The sequence below is a fragment of the Dama dama genome, chromosome 7 (assembly GCF_033118175.1).
Source record: "Dama dama isolate Ldn47 chromosome 7, ASM3311817v1, whole genome shotgun sequence".
NCBI classification, from domain to species: Eukaryota; Metazoa; Chordata; class Mammalia; order Artiodactyla; family Cervidae; genus Dama; species Dama dama.
Genome location: NC_083687.1, coordinates 28292889 through 28312228, shown reverse-complemented (window position 1 = coordinate 28312228; position 19340 = coordinate 28292889). Strand labels below are relative to the sequence as shown.

The 19340-nt window shown below is 35.0% G+C and overlaps 1 protein-coding gene and 1 long non-coding RNA gene across 2 annotated transcripts in view; both read right to left on the bottom strand.

The window, feature by feature from the left end:
- The window catches only part of LOC133059609 (butyrophilin subfamily 1 member A1-like), a 55709-nt gene extending 45763 nt beyond the window's left edge, over window positions 1-9946 (bottom strand). Inside the window, exons 1-2 of the mRNA XM_061146962.1 lie at window positions 9849-9946; window positions 8907-8927 (exon numbers count right to left, since the gene is read on the bottom strand). The gene's annotated coding sequence lies outside the window, so the exon portion shown is untranslated. The remainder of the gene's footprint in view (window positions 1-8906; window positions 8928-9848) is intronic.
- Window positions 9947-13657: 3711 nt separating this feature from the next.
- LOC133059610 (uncharacterized) lies at window positions 13658-18903 on the bottom strand. The gene is made up of 3 exons (XR_009693592.1): window positions 18779-18903; window positions 17800-17975; window positions 13658-13698 (listed from the first exon to the last, which is right to left on the bottom strand). It is a non-coding gene; the product is annotated as an uncharacterized LOC133059610 (long non-coding RNA).
- Window positions 18904-19340: the final 437 nt, after the last annotated feature.

Genomic DNA, 19340 nt, shown 5'->3' with positions numbered 1-19340 from the left:
TCTTTCATTGGGCCTTCCACTTTTTCCAGAATATAATGAATATATATATAAACTCATATACCAGAAAGGTAGAGGAATCAAATTCATAGATGGAGAATGGAATAGAATAGAACGAAGGATAGAATAGAATGTGAAAGAATAGAATGTGGAATGCCGAAAGATAGAATGTTGAAGAATAGCATGTGGAAAATACCATGTGGTGTTTGCCACATGGTGGGGAGAGAGGAAATGGAATGTTTGTTTAATGGGAACAGAATATTAACTGGGGAAGATGAAAAAGTTGTAGCGATGGAGAGTGCTGATAGTTGGACAAAAATGAGAATGTACTTAGTGTTGCTGAATTGGACACTTGAAATGCAAATCTTATGCTATGTATTTTACCATGATAAAAAATAGTGGGGAAAAAAAAAGAGAGACATGAGAAGGACAGAGGAAAGGCACCTGTATGTCCACAATTCTAGCTGTAACAGTGGTCAGATAGAACCTGATACATAAATAAATTTGATGTTTAACTGAATTGAATTACTTTTGAAATGAATATTATCATTAAAAATGTCTTTAAGAAATGTCAAAGTTTCAAGGATTATATCCTGTTGTAGGAAAAAAAAATCTATGGTAACTTCCTAGGACAATGTTTTCTTTGACTTTCACATCAAAAGTTAAGAACTGAGAGAGATATACACAACTGAAAATTTCCTGGAATATATATTTCTTCTAAAAACATTAAACAAAATTTGGGTTGCTAAGATGTTCTTTGTGACATTCAAAATGAAAAACAAAAAATCAAATAAAAAGGGAAAAATTACCATTGTTGGAAGAAAAAAATTCCAAGAATAACTGGAGAGATTCTTATGCCTGAGAATGCTAGGGTAATGTATTTGGGTACCATAAAAGAATGTGTCAAGCTTATGGACCAAGCAAAGAAAGCAGAATTTACACAGGCTTTGAAAGGACAGTAAATAGATAAACTTCACTCAGGCTGTTAGGTGTCTTTTTTCACCTCTGCAGATTTGGGGAAGTCTCATTGACCTGTGTGTGCCCTTTACAATAGAATATGGTGAAGTTTCTGACTAGGGATGTACCCAAAAGATAAATAGGATGGAACCCTGTGCTTTAAATTTAATATCCTTTATCTCATCAAGTTTTTAGTAAGCCTGTAATAAGTCCCTGGAAAACAGAAAAAACTGATATGTGTAGAAAAGAAATGATGTGGAATGGGAAAAGTGGAAATTGAAATGGCTTTTAGGAGGAGAAACTAAATGAAAAGAACATTCTTTGAAGAAGTCTGTAACAAATTTGGAGATATAAGACAGACATCCAGGGGAAGGGAAAGACAAGGAAACCTATGGATTAAGAGAGTGGGAATGGTTAGGTGTCAAGAAATTAGTCATGTAAAATTCATTTTTGAGTAATAAGTTTTACTTGCCAGTGCTTTCCTGAGGTTCTTTAGTAAAATAAAATGGAAAGTTTAAGGTCAATCATGTAAATGGAAGATCAAGAAACAAAATTTATGGAAAATATTGACACATATTTAAAATGATAACTATCAGAAGGCTACACACAAACACATGGAAAACAAGTGATGCTGGGAAAACTGGTCAAGCACCTGTGAAAGAATGAAACTAGAACACTTTCTAATACCATACACAAAAATAAACTCAAAATGGATTAAAGATCTAAACATAAGACCAGAAACTATAAAACTCCTAGAGGAAAACATAGGCAAAGCACTCTCTGACATAAATCACAGCCAGATCCACCTCCCAGAGTAATGAAAATAAAAGCAAAAATAAACAAATGGGACCTAATTAAACTTAAAAGTTTTTGCACAACGAAGGAAACTATAAACAAGGTGAAAATACAACCCAGAATGGGAGAAAATAATGACAAATGAAGCAACTAACAAAGAATTAATGTCAAAAATATACAAGCAGTTCATGCAGCTCAAAATCAGAAAAATAAACAACCCAATCAAAAAATGGGCCAAAGAACTAAACAGACATTTCCCCAAGAAGACATACAGATGGCTAACAAACACATGAAAAGATGCTCAACATCACTCATTATCAGAGAAATGCAAATCAAAAACACAATGAGGTACCATCTCACACCAGTCAGAATGGCTGCTATCAAAAAGTCTACAAACAATAAATGCTGGAGAGTGTGTGGAGAAAAGAGAACCCTCTTACACTGTTGGTGGGAATGCAAACTAGTACAGTCACTATGGGGAACAGTGTGGCGATTCCTTAAAAAACTGGAAATAGAACTGCCATACAACCCAGCAATCCCACTTCTGGGCATACATACTGAGGAAACCAGAATTGAAAGACACATGTACCCCAACGTTCATCGCAGCACTGTTCACAACAGCTAGGACATGGAAGCAACCTAGATGTCCATTGGCAGATGAAGGGATAAGAAAGTTGTGGTACATATACACAATGGAATATTATTCAGCTATTAAAAAGAATGCATTTGAATCAGTTTTAATGAGATGGGTGAAACTGGAGCCTATTATACAGAGTGAAGTAAGTCAGAAAGAAAAACACCAATATAGTATATTAATGCATTTATATATGGAATTTAGAAAGATGGTAATGATGACCCTATATGTGAGACAGCAAAAGAGACACACATGTAAAGAACAGATTTTTTGGACTCTGTGGGAGAAGGCAAGGGTGGGATGATTTGAGAGAATAGCACTGAAGCATATTACCATATGTGAAATAGATCACCAGTCCAACTTTGATGCATGAAACAGGGTACTCAAAGCTGGTGCATTGGGACAACCCTGAGGGATGGGATGGGGAAGGAGGTGGGAGGGGGGTTCAGGATGGAGGACACATGTACACCCATGGCTGGTTCATGTTGATGTATGGAAAAAACCACTACAATATTGTAAAGTAATCAGCTTCCAATTAAAATAAATAAATTGTTTTTTTTTTTTAAAAGAAAAGAAAACAGAATCTGTGGACTGTGGATGAGAGTTCATTTTTGAAATACAGTATTCTCCTGAAAAAGAATAGGGGTAAAAATAAAAGTCTTGTCTTAATTGGGGAAAAGTATTAAAATGTCAGTTCCGAAGTTAACCTTTTCAAGATGATCTTTACCTATGTTAATGGAAATAATGTATAATTATTCAGTTTATTAGCTCTAAAAATTTATTTGTCTGTTACTTAATAGATGGAGTTAAATCGATCATTGTAATATCTAAAATGTTAAGAGCCACAAACATTGTGCAACATCTTGAACCAGTGTTGTCAAAGAAACATAGGATTTGTAGACTGGATGATTCTAGTCACATGTTTGTCAACAAATGGATATAGAAACTAGTGTAATGCAGATTTCTATTTTAGCTAAAGTCTAAGTGGGGCTGGTCTTTCATGCATGAAAACACATGAAGAAAATGTATAATTATTAAATGATAGTGAAAGGGTTTGTGCATCAAAAGACTGAGAGTATATTGGAGAAAACTCACACTTCAGAAGCTTGAAACCAGTAAATCTTTGAAATATATGAATACTAACATTTAGTTGACAAAAAATACATGTCTGCCTAGATTGTATCAAGAAGAGAAAATTACAGAAGCATTAATGGGGAAAATGGAATGCCAAATGCAGAAGGCAAACTAAATTTGGGAAGATTAAAGAAAAAGACAAAATCATGTAAACTATTTGTATGATGGTGATTGTTGAGGAAAAACATATAAAAGCACAGATGAAACCATGCTTATGTTCACAGTGAAATATATTATGAGTCATGTTTTCCTTCTTCACTCTAATTGATTAACAAAAGGAAATAAATTCAATTCATTCGAAAGAGAGAACAATGTCAGGAAGGGACTAGGTCAAAAATTGGAAAAACTTCCTTGGTTTTCTTTTGGTTCAAATGGACCACCATTTATTAGAATTAAAACCAAAAGTATCAAAGTCCACCATACTAATGCTGCTGCTGCTAAGTCACTTCAGTTGTGTCTGGCTCTTAATGACCCCATGGACCACAGCCTACCAGGCTCCTCTGTCCATGGGATTGTCCAGGCCAGAGTACTGGAGTGGGTTGCCATTTCCTCCTCTGCCATACTAATGACAAGTAACCATTTTCATACCATATATTCCATTGTGCAAAATGACCCAAGTTTGGAAATAGTCCCATCAGAAGAGTTAAATTAGGAGTTTTGAATTCAACAGTATCAGATCCCTGGGTTTGTGTTGGCACTTCTACCTATCTCAGAATAGAAAATTAGTGTGAATTGATGTGTAAGCAACATATTTAAAAAGTGATGAGGAAATATAAAGGGACCTTTAGTACACACGGATCAGTAACCACTTTTAGCCTCCTACTATACTGCTAAATTCTATTTCCTCTGAAACAAAAATATAAATGAAAAACATCAAGAGAATAAAGGAGATAAACATTTTAGTACTTGAATTAGTGTTTTCTGAATAAATCTTTTTTCAAAATTTTTATTAGTTGGAGGCTAATTTCTTTACAATATTGTAGTGGTTTTTGTCATACATTGACATGAATCAGCCATGGATTTACATGTATTCCCCATCCCGATCCCCCCTCCCATAAATCTTTTAAATATGCATTTTGCACCAATAGAAATTTTGAATTCAAAAGCTGCATAATACTATGGGGCTTTCTTATTAGATAAAACATTTGTGTACCTGGGAACAACTGGGAAATAAGATCAGGGAATTGGGAGAGTAGGTTTAGAGGTCACATGTAATCAAGGAATGTCATCTGAATTAATAGTCTTTGAAAGAGCAGAAGGTGGAATAATTTACTCAACAAATTTGGAATCTTCTGTTCACTTAAGTTTTGGGTCAGTATTGGTCACATGGTTATTGTCCCTTGAACTTGAAAGGTAACAATGATTCAATATCAGTGGTCATTTGCATGAAAACATCTATTGCATAGGAGTGATGTGGTGATCAGCCCGATATCCCTCACCCCTACAAAAATTAGAATAAGATCAAGACAACTCTCAGGAGACATAAAAAGAAAGAAAGAAAATCAATAAAATTTATAGAAAAGACTAGGTATATAATGAAAAGCAAGGAATAGGAAGAGTTGGAACTAAGGAAAAACAGATAGAAGAAGTTGATATGAAAGTAGTCCATATACAGACAATTGGAGAGGGATGAGGGGAAGAATGAGTGAATGGATGCCAAAGAGATAGAAAGGGAAGGAATGATAGTAGTCATTTAAATGGTCATGGGAAAAGTGTCCAAAATATTTACCATTTTTTTTCTCTAAAATATCCAAAAAATAAAATGAAGAGATCTATGTAAATATCAAAATATACAAACATATAATAACTCTATTCTATTGTAAAATTTGCACTTGCAGTTCTATTTATTAGTGTTCAGAAACACACACGCGCACAAAACACTCATATAGAACATGCATATACACAGAAGAGCTCAAATAGGAGATCGGTACCCACAAACTCATACATCCATAGTGCAAAACCTTCCATTTGCTCACTGTATCTCCAGAAATTCAGAGGGGGCAAAAAATAAGTCAATTTACTATATTGAGAAAGCATTTTAGGAATGCTAGTCCTAGAAGTAACCTTTTTAAAAGGTTTTTAATCACTTGTGACATTAATTAGGCATTCATTGTTTTAAGTTGAAGTATAAGTGATTTACAACACTGTTAAAGTTTCAAGCGTACAGCACAGTAATTCATATATATATGCACACACATATTTTTTCAAATTCATTTCCATTATAGGTTATTATAATGTATTGAATATAGTTCTCTGTGCTATACAGTAGGTCCTTGTTTTTCATCTGTTTTATATGTAGTAGTTTGTATTTGTTAATACCATACTTCTATTTAGACTCTCCTCTTCTCCTTTGATAACCAGAGGTTTCTTTTCAGTGTCTGTGAGTCTGTTTCTGTTTGTAAACAGGATTTTTGTATTATTTTTAATATTCCATATAAAAGTGAATATTATATTTGTCTTTCATTTTAATGCATGTTTGGGTTGCTTCCACATCTTGGCTATTGTAAATAGTGCTACCATGAATATTGGGGTACGTGTAACTTTTTAAATTAGAATTTTTATCTTTTCCAGGTATCCCAGTTGTGGGATTGTTGGATCATTGGAAACTCTATATTTAGGTTTGTAAGGAAGCTCCATAGTGTTTTCCATAAACTGGTTGTGCCAGTTTACATTCTCACTAACAGTGCATGAGGTTTCCTTTTCTCCACACTCTCTCCAACATTTATTACTTGTAGACTTTCTGATGATGGCCTTTTTGACCAGTGTGATGGTGATAACTCACTGTAGCTTTAAATTGTGTTTCTTTTAATAATTAGTAATTTTGAGCATCTTTTCATGTGCCTGTTCACCATCTGTATATCTTCTTTGGAGAAATGTCTATTTAGGTCTTACGGCTACTTTTCTTCTTATGCTCATTTTTTGATTGCCATGACATTTTTCACAAAACTAGAAAAAATAATCCTAAAATGCATATAGATACACAAAAGATCCAAAATTGCCAAAGCACTCTTGAGGCAAAAGAACAAAGCTGGAGGCATACGTCTTCCAGATTAAAGACAATGCTACAAAGCTACAGTAATCAAAACAGTATGGTATTGGCACAAAAACAGACAAATGCATCAATGGAGCAGATTACAGAGCCCAGAAATAAACCCATATGCCTATAGTCAATTAACCTTTGATAAAAGAAGCAAGAATATACAATAGAGAAAAGACAGTCTTTTTGGAAAGCTGGACAGCCACACGTAAATCAATGATGTTAGAATACACCCTAACGCTGTACATAAAAATAAAATCAAAATGCTTAAACATATATTATGACAAAACCCACTGAAATGTTGTGAAGTAATTAGCCTCCAACTAATTAAAAAAAAAAATAAGACATGATACCATAAAACTCCTAGAAAAGAACATAGGCAAGACATTTTCTGACATAAGTGATAGCAATATTTTCTTAGACCAGTTTCCTAAGGCAAACAAATAAGGATTCTAATAGTAAGCCTGTACCATCAAGAGCCTTGTTGTTGTTGTTTAGTCACTGAGTTATGTCCAACTCTTTTGTGACCCTATGGACTGTAGCCTGCCAGTCTTATCTGCCCATGAGATTTTCCAGGCAAGAATACTAGAGTGGGTTACCATTTCCTTCTCCAGGGGATCTTCCCGACTCAGGGATTGAACCCACATCTCCTACTTTGGCAGGTGGATTCTTTACCACTGAGCCACAAAAGAAGCCCCATAAAGAAATAAAAGTAAAAATGAACAAATGGATGCATGCATGCTCAGGTGCTCAGTCATGTCTGACTCTTTATGACCTCATGGGCTATAGCCTGCCAGGCTCCTCTTTTCATGGGATTATTCTGGCAAGAATACTGGAGTGGGTTGCCATTTCCTTCTCTAAGGGATCCTCCTGAAAGAGGGATCCAAACTACATCTCCCTAATTAAAATTATAAGCTATTGCACAGCAGAGGAAACTGTAAACAAAATGAAAAGACAACCTACAGATTGGGAGAAAATATTTGCAAATGATGTGGCCTACAAGGGCTTAATTTTCCAAATATGTAGTTCACACAGCTGAATATTTGAAAAAAAAAAAAAAAGCAATGTAATCAAATTCTTAATTTACTCCCTATTTCAAATGTGTATTTTTATTGTATATCTGTCAAGTATCACTGTTCATCTGGCAGTTGATCTAATTTATATACACATGAAATTCATTCTGTCACATTTTTATTTCCAATCTATGTGCTGAGCTACAACTGTTTAGAAAAATCATCTATAGTGCTAATAGATGTTGGAATAGTGGTTCTTTGTGGATAAGGGGGTTGTCATTGGGAGGGGCAAGAAGGAGGCTTTTTGTGTGTGTTGATATTGTATTTCCTGAACTCATTGTTGGCGACATAGGTATGCTCATTTTGTGGCAAACCAATAATGTGCACAATTATGATTGTTGGGGTTTTGTTGGTAATGATTATTATAATCTGCACTGTGCCCCCCAGAAATTTGTATCTTGGTCTTAACTCAAGAGTACCTCAGGATGTGACCTGACTTGGAAATAACATCAATGCAGATGTAAGTTAAGATGAAGTCATCAGGGTAGGCCCTAATGCAATATGACTGCTGTCCTGATGAAAAGGGAAAATCTGAGTGCTGAGACAGACATGCTCAGAAAGACTGTGAAAAGGTACAGGAAGAATGACATGTGAAGATAAAGTCATAAATCTACAAGTCAAATATTGCAGGTGAATTCTTTACCAGCTGAGCCACAAGGGAAGCCCAAGAATACTGGAGTGGGTAGCCTATCCCTTCTCCAGTGGATCTTCCCATCCCAGGTATTGAACCGGCATCTCCTGCATTGCAGGTGGATTCTTTACCAAATGAGCTATAAGGGAAGCTTGACAGGTTTCCAGCCAACCACAAGAAATGAGGGAATAGGTGTGGGACAGATCCACACTCAAAGGAACCGACACTAGTGTATCTTGATCTCAGATGCATATTTTCCAGAATTATGAAGCAATTAATTTCTTTTATTTAACCTCTGCAGTTTGTTATGGAAGCTTTAGCAAACTAATAAACAAATCTTCATAAACAAGCTCTGGAAGGAGAAAGATGTGCTTGGTCAGGTCTGACTCTTTGTGACCCCAGGGACTGTAGGCCATCAGGCTCCTCTGTCCATTGAATTCTCCAGGCAACAATTCTGGAGTGGGTTGCCATTCCCTTCTCCAGGGGATCTTCCTGACCCTGGGATTGAACCCAGGTCTCCTGTGTCTACTACATTGGCAGGCAGTTTCTTTACCACTAGTGCCAAGTCACAGTTTATAGCATTATCTTAATTTTATGCTTAAGTAATTTAATTATTTCCATTGTGGGGGATTAGTATTTCAATCTTACCTGAGTGTCTTTGTTGAAAACCTGAAAGGGAAAGGAATCTTTCGTTAGGTATTTTAGGCTAATGGGGAATAGAGAGCAGAAGCATTTTAAATTAATATTTTATATTATAAAAAAGGCAAAATGTTATAGTTTTATATGATTATATAATTGTTTTTAATTTTCAGAAAAACTGTATTTCAGTCATTGTTATGTAGGTAAAGCTTTTAAATACTACTGTTTTCAATATCATAATTATTCAAAAATATATTCATTAATAGTTATGTAAGTGATATTTTATGGGCCTTGGTCAAATTTACATGAAATTTAATTAGAAGATCCTATAAACCTGAGAAAAGAATAATTATGGAACAACCCCACTCAAACCTTGAAGAAGTGAGGCTTGATAAGGAATAAAGAATAAATGAGATTTACAAATATGAATGCAAAGTTATGAAAAATTTAGTTACCCTCATGTGAGAGTATATGAAGAGATTATACATCTTGAACAAGTAAGTTTTGATCAGAATTATAAGAATAATTTAAAAATTAGAAAATATGATAACATGTGTTTCCAAAATAATTTCTTCATTAATTAGTGACATGGCCTAAGTTTCTTTGCTATGTCACTTCTTCACAAATTTATTGTTTCTTTGTTTAAAAAGTATATAAACATCCTACTTTGATTACTTCTTAGTTTTCACATCTATGCGACCTCTGTATGGACAAAATCAATTTTTTTCTCCTGTTAATCTACCTGTGTCAATTTAATTATTAGACCAGAAAAAGAACTAAGAGAGATGGGAGAATTTTTTTCCTTCCCTGATAATCTTGCTTTTTCCTAAATGGTGCAGGACAAAATTAATATTACTCTTTCCATGTTTTCATTTTCCCACTCATTTTATTGGCTTTTTCATAACTTACTGTACTACATTTTTATATCTTACCCCGTTTTTTGTATCTTACCCTGTTTTTTGTATTTTTTTATGCAACAATAGAAAAGTACAATTATTATCAATAATCCAGCTCCAAGCACTATTAAAAGTATATCTTTCCATGAAAATTTTTCTGAAAAACAAAACAAAATACAGACATGTACAGTTAGATTCAATATTTATTCTTACTCCCCTTTCACCCCAAAATAATCCACTTTCATTTTTCTTCTCCCATCTGGAGGAATTTAAGGGTTGTCTTTTTGTTTAAAAAAAAAACCCAAAAGCATGTTTTTTAGCATCAGCTAAAAGCCTCTTGATGAAAGTGAAAGAGGAGAGTGATAAAGTTGGCTTAAAGCTCAACATTCAGAAAACTAAGATCATGGCATCTGGTCCCCTCACTTCATGGGAAATAGATGGGGAAACAGTGGAAACAGTGTTAGACTTTATTTTTTGGGCTCCAAAATCATTGCAGATGGTGATTGCAGCCATGAAATTAAAAGACACTTGCTCCTTGGAAGGAAAGTTATGACCAACCTAGATAGCATATTCAAAAGCAGAGACATTACTTTGCCAACAAAGGTCCGTCTAGCCAAGGCTATGGTTTTTCCAGTGGTCATGTATGGATGTGAGAGTTGGACTGTGAAGAAAGCTAGATGCTTTTGAACTGTGGGGTTGGAGAAGACTCTTGAGAACCCCTTGGACTAAGAGAAGATCCAACTAGTCCATCTTAAAGGAGATCAGTCCTGGGTGTTCATTGGAAGGATTGATGTTGAAGCTGAAACTCCAATACTTTGGCCACCTCATGAGAAGAGTTTACTCATTTGCAAAGACCCTGATGCTGAGAGGGATTGGGGGCAGGAGGAGAAGGGGACAACAGAGGATGAGATGGCTGGATGGCGTCACTGACTCGATGGACGTGAGTTTGAGTAAACTCCAGGAGTTGGTGATGGACAGGGAGGCCTGGAGTGCTGCAATTCATGGGGTTGCAAAGAGTCGGACACCACTGAGCAACGGAACTGAACTGATGTTTGTGATATTACACTAGTTGTGATGGAGAACACATCAAAACAGAATTTATACTTTTTTGCTCAGCACATTTCACTCCAGTTATATGATATAGTTGGATCTCCAGGAGTTCTTGTTCTTAAAAGGTTAGGTACACCATAGAAAAATGGCCAACGAATGGTTGGCTAATTTAATTTAGCCATAGAGGACTAAACTAGGAAAGAATATTTGTGGAGACCTTTTATGGATCCCAATTAAACAGCAAAAGGAAATAGAATTTAAAATTTGCAGAGAGTTTAAGGGGACTCTGCAACCATATCAAACATATTAGCTTTCACATTATAGAGGTCCCAGGTGGAGAAGAAAGAAAGGAACAGAAAACACATTTGAAGACATAATGGATGAAAACTTCTCCACCCTGGGGAAGGAAATATGTATCTAGGTCCAGGAAGCACAGAGTCATAAGTGAGGTGATTTCAAAGAGATTTACACCAAGTCATTTAAGAATTAAAATGACAAATGTTAAAGATGAAGAATATTAAAGGAAAGGAGAGAAATCTTTGCCATAAAAAACTCTTTCCATTTAGTTTCCCTATTTGCTAAATATCAGGTCTTCCTTGGTGGATCAGATGGTAAAGAATCTGCCTACAATTTGGGAGACCCGGGTTCGATCCCTGGGTTGGGAAGATCCCTTGGAGAAGGGATGGCAACCCACTCCAGTATTCCTGCCTGGAGAATTCCATGGACAGAGGAGCCTGGTGGGTTATAGTCCATGGGATTGCAAAAAGTCGGGAATGAGTTTGCTATATAAGTCAAACAGAGAAAGACAGATATTGTATAATTTCATTTATACGTGGAATCTAAATAATACAGCAAACTATTGGATGTAACAAAAAAGAAGCAGACAGACAGATACACAAAACAAACTAGTGGTTAGCAGTGGGGAGGGGAGAAGGGCAATATAGGGATTAGGGACTGGGAGAGACAATCTATTGGGTGTAAGGTAGGCTAAAGGATGTATTGTTTAACACTGAGAATATAACCAATATCTTGTTAATAACTGTAAGTAGAGAGTAAACTTTAAAAATTGTATACATTTTTAAAAAGAATCTAAACTTCAACTTAATATCTGATGAAAATAGCAGTAAATTAAATCCATGTAAAGTAGAAGGAATAAAATAATAGAGATTAGAGTAGAAATAAATTAACTAGAAAATATATGATATAGCTATTCTACTTTCAAGATAAATGAAATTGTATGTCTATACAAATACTTTTCCAGAAAGTGCAGAGTAGTTTTATTTACTATCTAAAAAGATGGAAACAAACTAAATGCTTGTAAACAGGTTAATAGATGAATCAATATAATAGGACACTACTCAGTAATAAATAAGAGTAAACAATTTTCTCATGCTAGAACATGGATGAATCTCAAAATAATTAGAGTGGAAGAAGCCAGAATATAAAATAAGGACATAGTGTGTTATTCCATATTCATAAAAATCTGTATAAGAGAAGGTGTGCTGTGAGCTTAGTCACACAGTCATGTCCAACTCTTTTCCATCCCATGGATTGTAGCCCACCAGGCACCTCTGTCCATGGGGATTCTCCAGGCAAGAACACTGGAGTGGGTTGTCATATCCTCCTCCAATATAAAAGAATATTTTTTATATAAAAGTTATAAGAAGAGACTAAAATCGTCTGGTTTCCTCAAATTTGTATAAAAAAATCCATGGTGATATATAGAGGATTTCTTTTTCAAAACAAGTCTTGTGGCACTGTATGCATACACAATATTTTACAAACAAATCTCTAAAACACAAAAACTATAAAACATCTCCATATACAGTTGAGAATGATGCAGAAGTGTATTTTGTGATAGAAAGAATAATGGTCTTCTAAAAATGCCCACATACTAATCCTTGGATTTTATAAGTGTCTTATCTTATATAGCAAAAGGGACTCTGCAAATGTGATTAAGCTGACCTCCAGATGGAGAGGTTATCTTTGATTTTCTGTGTGGGTCAAATTCAATACAAGGATCAAGTGAAAGAGGGAGGTGAAATGTCAGAATCAGGAGGTGTAAAGAAAAAAGAAGGCAATGTGTGGAAGAAAGGGTACATTTAAAAATCATGTAAGCTTCAAACTGAGAGATGAATTTAAATATATTTCTATGCATTCTCAGGTGATGCAGTGGTAAACAATCCACCTGTCAATGCAGGAGATGTGAGTTCAATCCTTGGGTTAGGAAGATTCCCTGGAGTAGGAAATGGCCACCCACTCCAGTATTCTTGCCTAGAAAATTCCAGGGACAGAGGAGCCTGGAGGGCTACATTCCAGGGGGTCACAGAGAGTTGGATGTGACTGAGCATACAGCAAGCTTCAATCTGAGAGATACATTTTTCCAGGTGGTGCTAGTGGTATAAAGAAACCACCTCTCAAAGAAGGAGACATAAAAGACATGTCTTTGATCCATGGGTCAGGAAGATCCCCTGAAGGAGGAGATGGCAAAGACGTTACTAAAGATTTCTTGAGACTATCAGTTAAAAAGGATTTCTCTAAAGTAATAGCCTCCAAAAAGAAATGTATTAGCCTTTTTTGATACAGTTAGGCTCCTTTAAGATTTGGAAAAATTAAAATGAGTGCTTCAAGGAAATGCTATATCAGAAATTGCAATAAGTAACCAAAATTTAAAATTAAAATGTAGAAGCTTGAAAAAGCTTCTACAAATAGTGATTTCGGGCTCTATACATCAGTACTTCTCATCTCAACACCTTTATACCTCGATAACTCTCATCTCAACATTTCAAAGAATATGGTAATCATTGGGGCTCACAAACAAAAATATTACTCACCTTCTCTCTCTGTGTTGATCACTAAAAACCAAAAGAAAAATTGTGGCTAGTGAGCCAAGTAAAAGTGAAAGAAAAAGAGCAATGGGATAGGTTAAAGTTGAAGGATAAAGACTACAAAAGATTAAGATAGAACAATCTGGTTACCAACAAAGCTATATAAAATTGCCATTTTCTTGAAGGCACAAATAGAAAGGAGGAAATTTAAAAATATGTATGTAAATGCCAAAGGAGACAAAGAATACAAAAATGTACTACAAAACTGACAAATAGGATAAGCACTAGAATAACACTAAAGAAAAATATTACTCACCTTCTCTCTCTGTATTGATCACTAAAAAACAAAAGAAAAATATTTTGCATTTATGTAAACATCAGAATAATTAAGAAAATTTATGTTCGTATTCTAGAGAGGTGAGTAGGCTAATTTTCAACTTGTTTCTCATAGACTATTTCACAGCTTTTATTTCTGCCTCTTATCTCTAGCATATATACTGTTGTCATCCTGAACGACGACATAATTTATATGGGCAAACATCTATCACACTCTTGCCATTGCCATTTACACATAGATTGCATTATTTTTAACTTGGAGAAGGCAATGACAACCCACTCTACTACTCTTGCTTGGAAAATCCCATGGACGGAGGAGCCTGGTAGGCTGAAGTCCATGGGTTTGCTAGGAGTCAGACACGACTGAGCGACTTCACTTTCACTTTTCAGTTTCATGCTTTAGAGAAGGAAATGGCAACCCACTCCAGTATTTTTGCCTGGAGAATCCCAGTGATGGGGTAGCCTGATGGGCTGCTGTCTATGAGGTCGCAGAGAGTGGGACACGACTGAAGCGACTTAGCAGCAGCAGCATTTTCAACTTAGTGTAAATGTATAGCTTTTCAAACACTTTTGAAAAGACTATCCTTTCCCCATTGCTGAAAAATTAGTGGACCTCATATGCATGTGCTTATTTCTGGGCTCTATTCTGTTTCATTGGTCTATATGTTTGTTTGCATGACAGTTTCAAAGTTCCATATCATTTGGATTAGTGTAATTTGAAATCAAGGAAGTGTAATACCTCCATTTTATTCTTGTTCAAGATTGCTTTGGCTCTTTTGTGTCTTTTGTGGTTTCACACAAATTTTAATATTGATTCCTCTATTTCTATGTAAAATGCCATTAAGATTTTAATAGGAATTTCATTGGATCTGTGGATTACTCTGGGTAGTATGGCTATTTTAACACCATTAGTTCTTCCAATCCATGAACATATGATATTGTTCCATTTATTTGTGTCTTCTTAAATTTCTTTTATCAATATTTTGTAGTTTTCAGTTGTCAGGGAATGTTTGATGGGAGGATTCCTACATGCTGTTTCTCATAAATCCTCTGTTCCTTATCAGCTTCTGCCAGAAGTGAGTAGAACTGCACACAGTTCTCAGGACTGAGGTCATTGTGTGAGACAGGGTTTGGGTCTCCTTTAGTAAAACATTCTCTTTATGACAAAACTGCTTAGTCTCACCCCCTTTCTTGAGATGTGGATTGTCTCCTGATCTTGTGACCATTATTATCCTTTGTTCCCTTGGTAACGGTTACTGTACATATGGTTTTCTGATCTTTATCATTATCGAAAGAAATTTCTTGTCCGACAGCCTATATATACTCACAGAAAAATCATTAAAGCACCTCTGCTCCATCAGAGCTTGGGTCCCTGTGTCTTTCTTTCTCTCTCTCTCTCCCTCCCTCTGGCTCTCTCTCTTTCACTTTCTTATTGTCGACTCCAGACCACCAGGTCCTGGTCCATTAAAGGACCCCAACATCAGTATATAGATCTTTCTCTTCCCTTTGTATTTGTATTTGGTTTGTATTTACATTTTGTATTTGGTTAAATATATTTTGTTCTTTTTGATGATTCTGTAAATGGGATTGTTTTCTGTAAATGGGACTGTTTCCTTGATTTCTTTTTTGGTTATTTTGTTGTTAGTGTAAATATAAGGTATTGATTTCTGTGTTTCTTTATCTTGAAAATTTATACAATTTGTTTATGATTTGTAGAAGTTTTTTTGGTGATATTTTTATGGTTTTCTACATGTAGAAGCATGCAATCTGGGAATAGAGACAATTTTACTTTTTCTTTGTAACTTGGATAGATTTAACTTTTTCATGTGTAATTGCTCTTGCTAGTACTTCCATTACTAGGTTGAATAAAATGGAGAAAGTGGGCATGCTTGCCTTGTACAGGATTTTAAAGAAAAAGCTTTTTCCTATTAATTACAATGCTAGCTGTGGGCTGTTCACATATGACCTTTATTGTGTTAAGTTCCTTTTATATATATTTTGTTTGGAATTTTTCTTTTTTTAAAGCATGAATGGATGTTGAATTTTGTCAAATGTTTTTTTCTGCATCTATTGAGGTGATCGTGTTGTTTTAAACATTATGGCCTGTTATGTTGTATCTCACCGATTGATCTGGGTATGTGGAAGCAATCTTATATCCAAGGGGTAAAATTCCATTTGGTCACAGTGTATAGTTTTTTGATGTGCTGTTGAATTCAGTTTGCTAGCTTTTGACAAAGATTATTACATCTATGTCTAAGCAGTACTAAGAGGGCAGTTTATAGTTATTAAAGACTACACTAAAAATATCTCCAAAGTTTAAAGAGAAAGATTTCAAATAAATAATGTTATATTGCAAGGAACTATAAAAAGAATAAACTAAACTCACAGCAAAAGGATGGAAATAATAAGGTTCAGTACAGAAAACAGAAACAATGAAAAAAATTAACAAAACAATAAGTGAGGGCTTTAAAAAAAGATAAATAAAATTTGCAAGCACTTAGCTAGACATGATTAATTAAGAAAAAAAGAAGACTCCAATAAGTAAAATAAAAAATGAGTGAAACATTAAATAAGATCTCTGAGAAATTTTTTTAAAAAGGATCCTAAGGCCTGTTTCTCATCTGTATATTTCCTTTGGAGAAACATCTATTCAGTTTTTCTGCCCTTTTATAAATCAGTGTTTTTTTTTTTTTTAATATTAGGTTGTATGAATTGTTTATATATTTTGGATATTAACCCATTTGGTCATATCATTTGCAAATATTTCCTTCCATTCAGTAGGTTGTCTTTTCTTTTGTACAAAAACTTTTAAGCTTAATTAGGTTCCATTTGTTTATTTTTGCTTTTGTTTCCCTTGCTTGAAGAGAAAGTTCTAAAAAATATTGCTAAGATATGTCAAAGAGTGCACTGCCTATGTATTCTTCTGGAGTTTTATGATTTCCGGTCTTACATTTAGGTCTTTAATCCATTTTGAATTTATTTTTGTATATAGTGTGAGAAAATGTTCTAATTTCATTCTTTTATAGGGAGCTGTCCAGTTTTCTCAGCACCAAACTTTCAGCTATAAGATGAATAACTACTAATTATATAATTTACAACATGATAGAGGTAATTAACACTGCTCTACATTATAGGTGAACTTTGTTAAGAGAATAAATCTTAAGAGGTCTCATCACAAGAAAATTTTTCATATTTCATAAATATGTATTTATATGAGATGATGATGTTCATTAAAATTATTGTGATAATAATTTCATGATAAATGAAAGGCAAAAGATGCTGTATACCTTAAACATATACAGTGCTTTCTATTAAATTTTAATAAACCTAGAAGAAAAAAATTGAAAAAAAGTAAGAATTTACTGTGGATTTAAAAAAGAATTTATACAGATTAGTCCTAATTCTGTCTGATTAATCCCCTCAGTTGACTGTTCATCAAACTAGATAGCCCATTATATATTTGAAAGTAAAATAATTGTTATGTTTCATAAAGCTTTCCTTTCCCTAAGTCTTTTATTTATTTAATCATTCTCTCTCCATTAGAGTTTGCAGACCCTGCAGATTCTGGAAAATATAATCTGATGTCTTTGGCAAAACTGATTCTCAGAGTTAATACAGATTTTATATGACCACTGAACGATGAAATGATAGAGTGAGTTTATCAGATACGGTCCATAGAAATTACTTTCTTCAGATATGCTAAAACACTGTTCAGATCTTTTCTTGGCACCATGCAGAAGTCTGGTATTATGAACATTCAGATCTATTACTTCAATCATTTTTTAAACTTACCATTTCCTCCAGGCTTCTGAGAGATGTCTTGATAAGACAAAGTTAGCACACTGATTGGAATAGCAGCCAAAGTGATACTGAATAATTTAATCATCATGTCAGATGTGAAATATGGAACTCCAGAGATCTCTTAGTTGGCTCCTGTATAGAAAACACTGTTTTTCTTCCCTTCTTTCCTGTAAACAGAAAAATCACAGCTCAGGTCCATTTTCCTCATGAACGCTGACTTCCATCATCCTCTGGGGAGTCAAGGGAAGATTGCTGTCTGGGTTGGCCCAGGGTGGGAATTCAAGGAGGGGTTGGGATGAGGAGGAGCTTCTCTCCTGGGTCCTGTGCTGTGAGTGAGGTAACCCCATCTGACAGCACTATCACAAGGGAGTAAGGGAAACTCTGCCTGATCACAGTCCTGCTATCATTCTCATCTTCCTTCCCAAAGGAGATATGAGAAGCTGCAAGAGGTAGGAAAGATTGCAGACCTTGAGAAGAAAGTTTACCTGAATGAATTCTTAGATTGGTTTTGGTTGAGTGATTGAGTTCAGGGGAGGAAATGCAAATGAAAGACTCAGTGTTTTCATCTGACACAGAATAAATGCCTCTCCACGATAGACAGTGATGGAAAGAAAACTGAGGGATGTAGAGATAATGTAAGGAACATGAAATGGATCCAGAACCAACTACGATAGAGATGGATAAGTTCTGAGGACCAGAAAGAGTAAGATAAAGGCCTAATATCTAAGATTGGAGAGGATTACAGCTTTTCTAGAAGACACTTAAGGTTTTCTATCTAGAGAAAGGAATAAATCAGAAAAAAGACAAATCATGGGAGTCAAAGACACTAAATTTACGTCCTTTTTCTTAGAGGCTCTGTCGTCTCTACTGACCTTTCTCTGATCCTTCACACACACACACACACACACACACACACACACACTCCACCAGTACCCTTCTTCTACATGATAAATTTTCTTTTTACACTTACCTGGCTTAATCACCAACAGAAAATATCAGTTTCTTAGCACACATTGAACATCTCTCTTCTCTTAAGCCTTCTCTGAAATATGAAGCCCTAGAAGCGTCAGTCAGAACACTCAGTTGTTTGCCTTCTATACACTCCAATCAACAGGAACAGAAGCGTAGCACAAAGACACAAGGTAGCTGGGAGGGGACTTTAGATTGCACTTTGCTCTTATCCATTCGTGTGACCATAATAAAAACCTCACATGACCATAAAGCCAAATATTTAATCCAAATAGGTATGTGCTCATGTGAACACACATACAGACTGCCTTTTTTCCTGCTTTATTGCTTTTGTTATTATTTTAAAGTTCATAGCATACAGTAGAGATTTAAACAATACATTCTCACACCAGCTTCTGAGACTTATGTATTTACCTTGATCAGAGAAAGGATTGTGTATATATGCTACCTCTACAAGATTTTGCATTCTTAGTCTCATTAACCCTACAGTTAATGGAAAATCTACCCAGGATGTTGAAAATAGCTGATTTCCACATCTCCATCCCCATAAATATTTCTAGCCC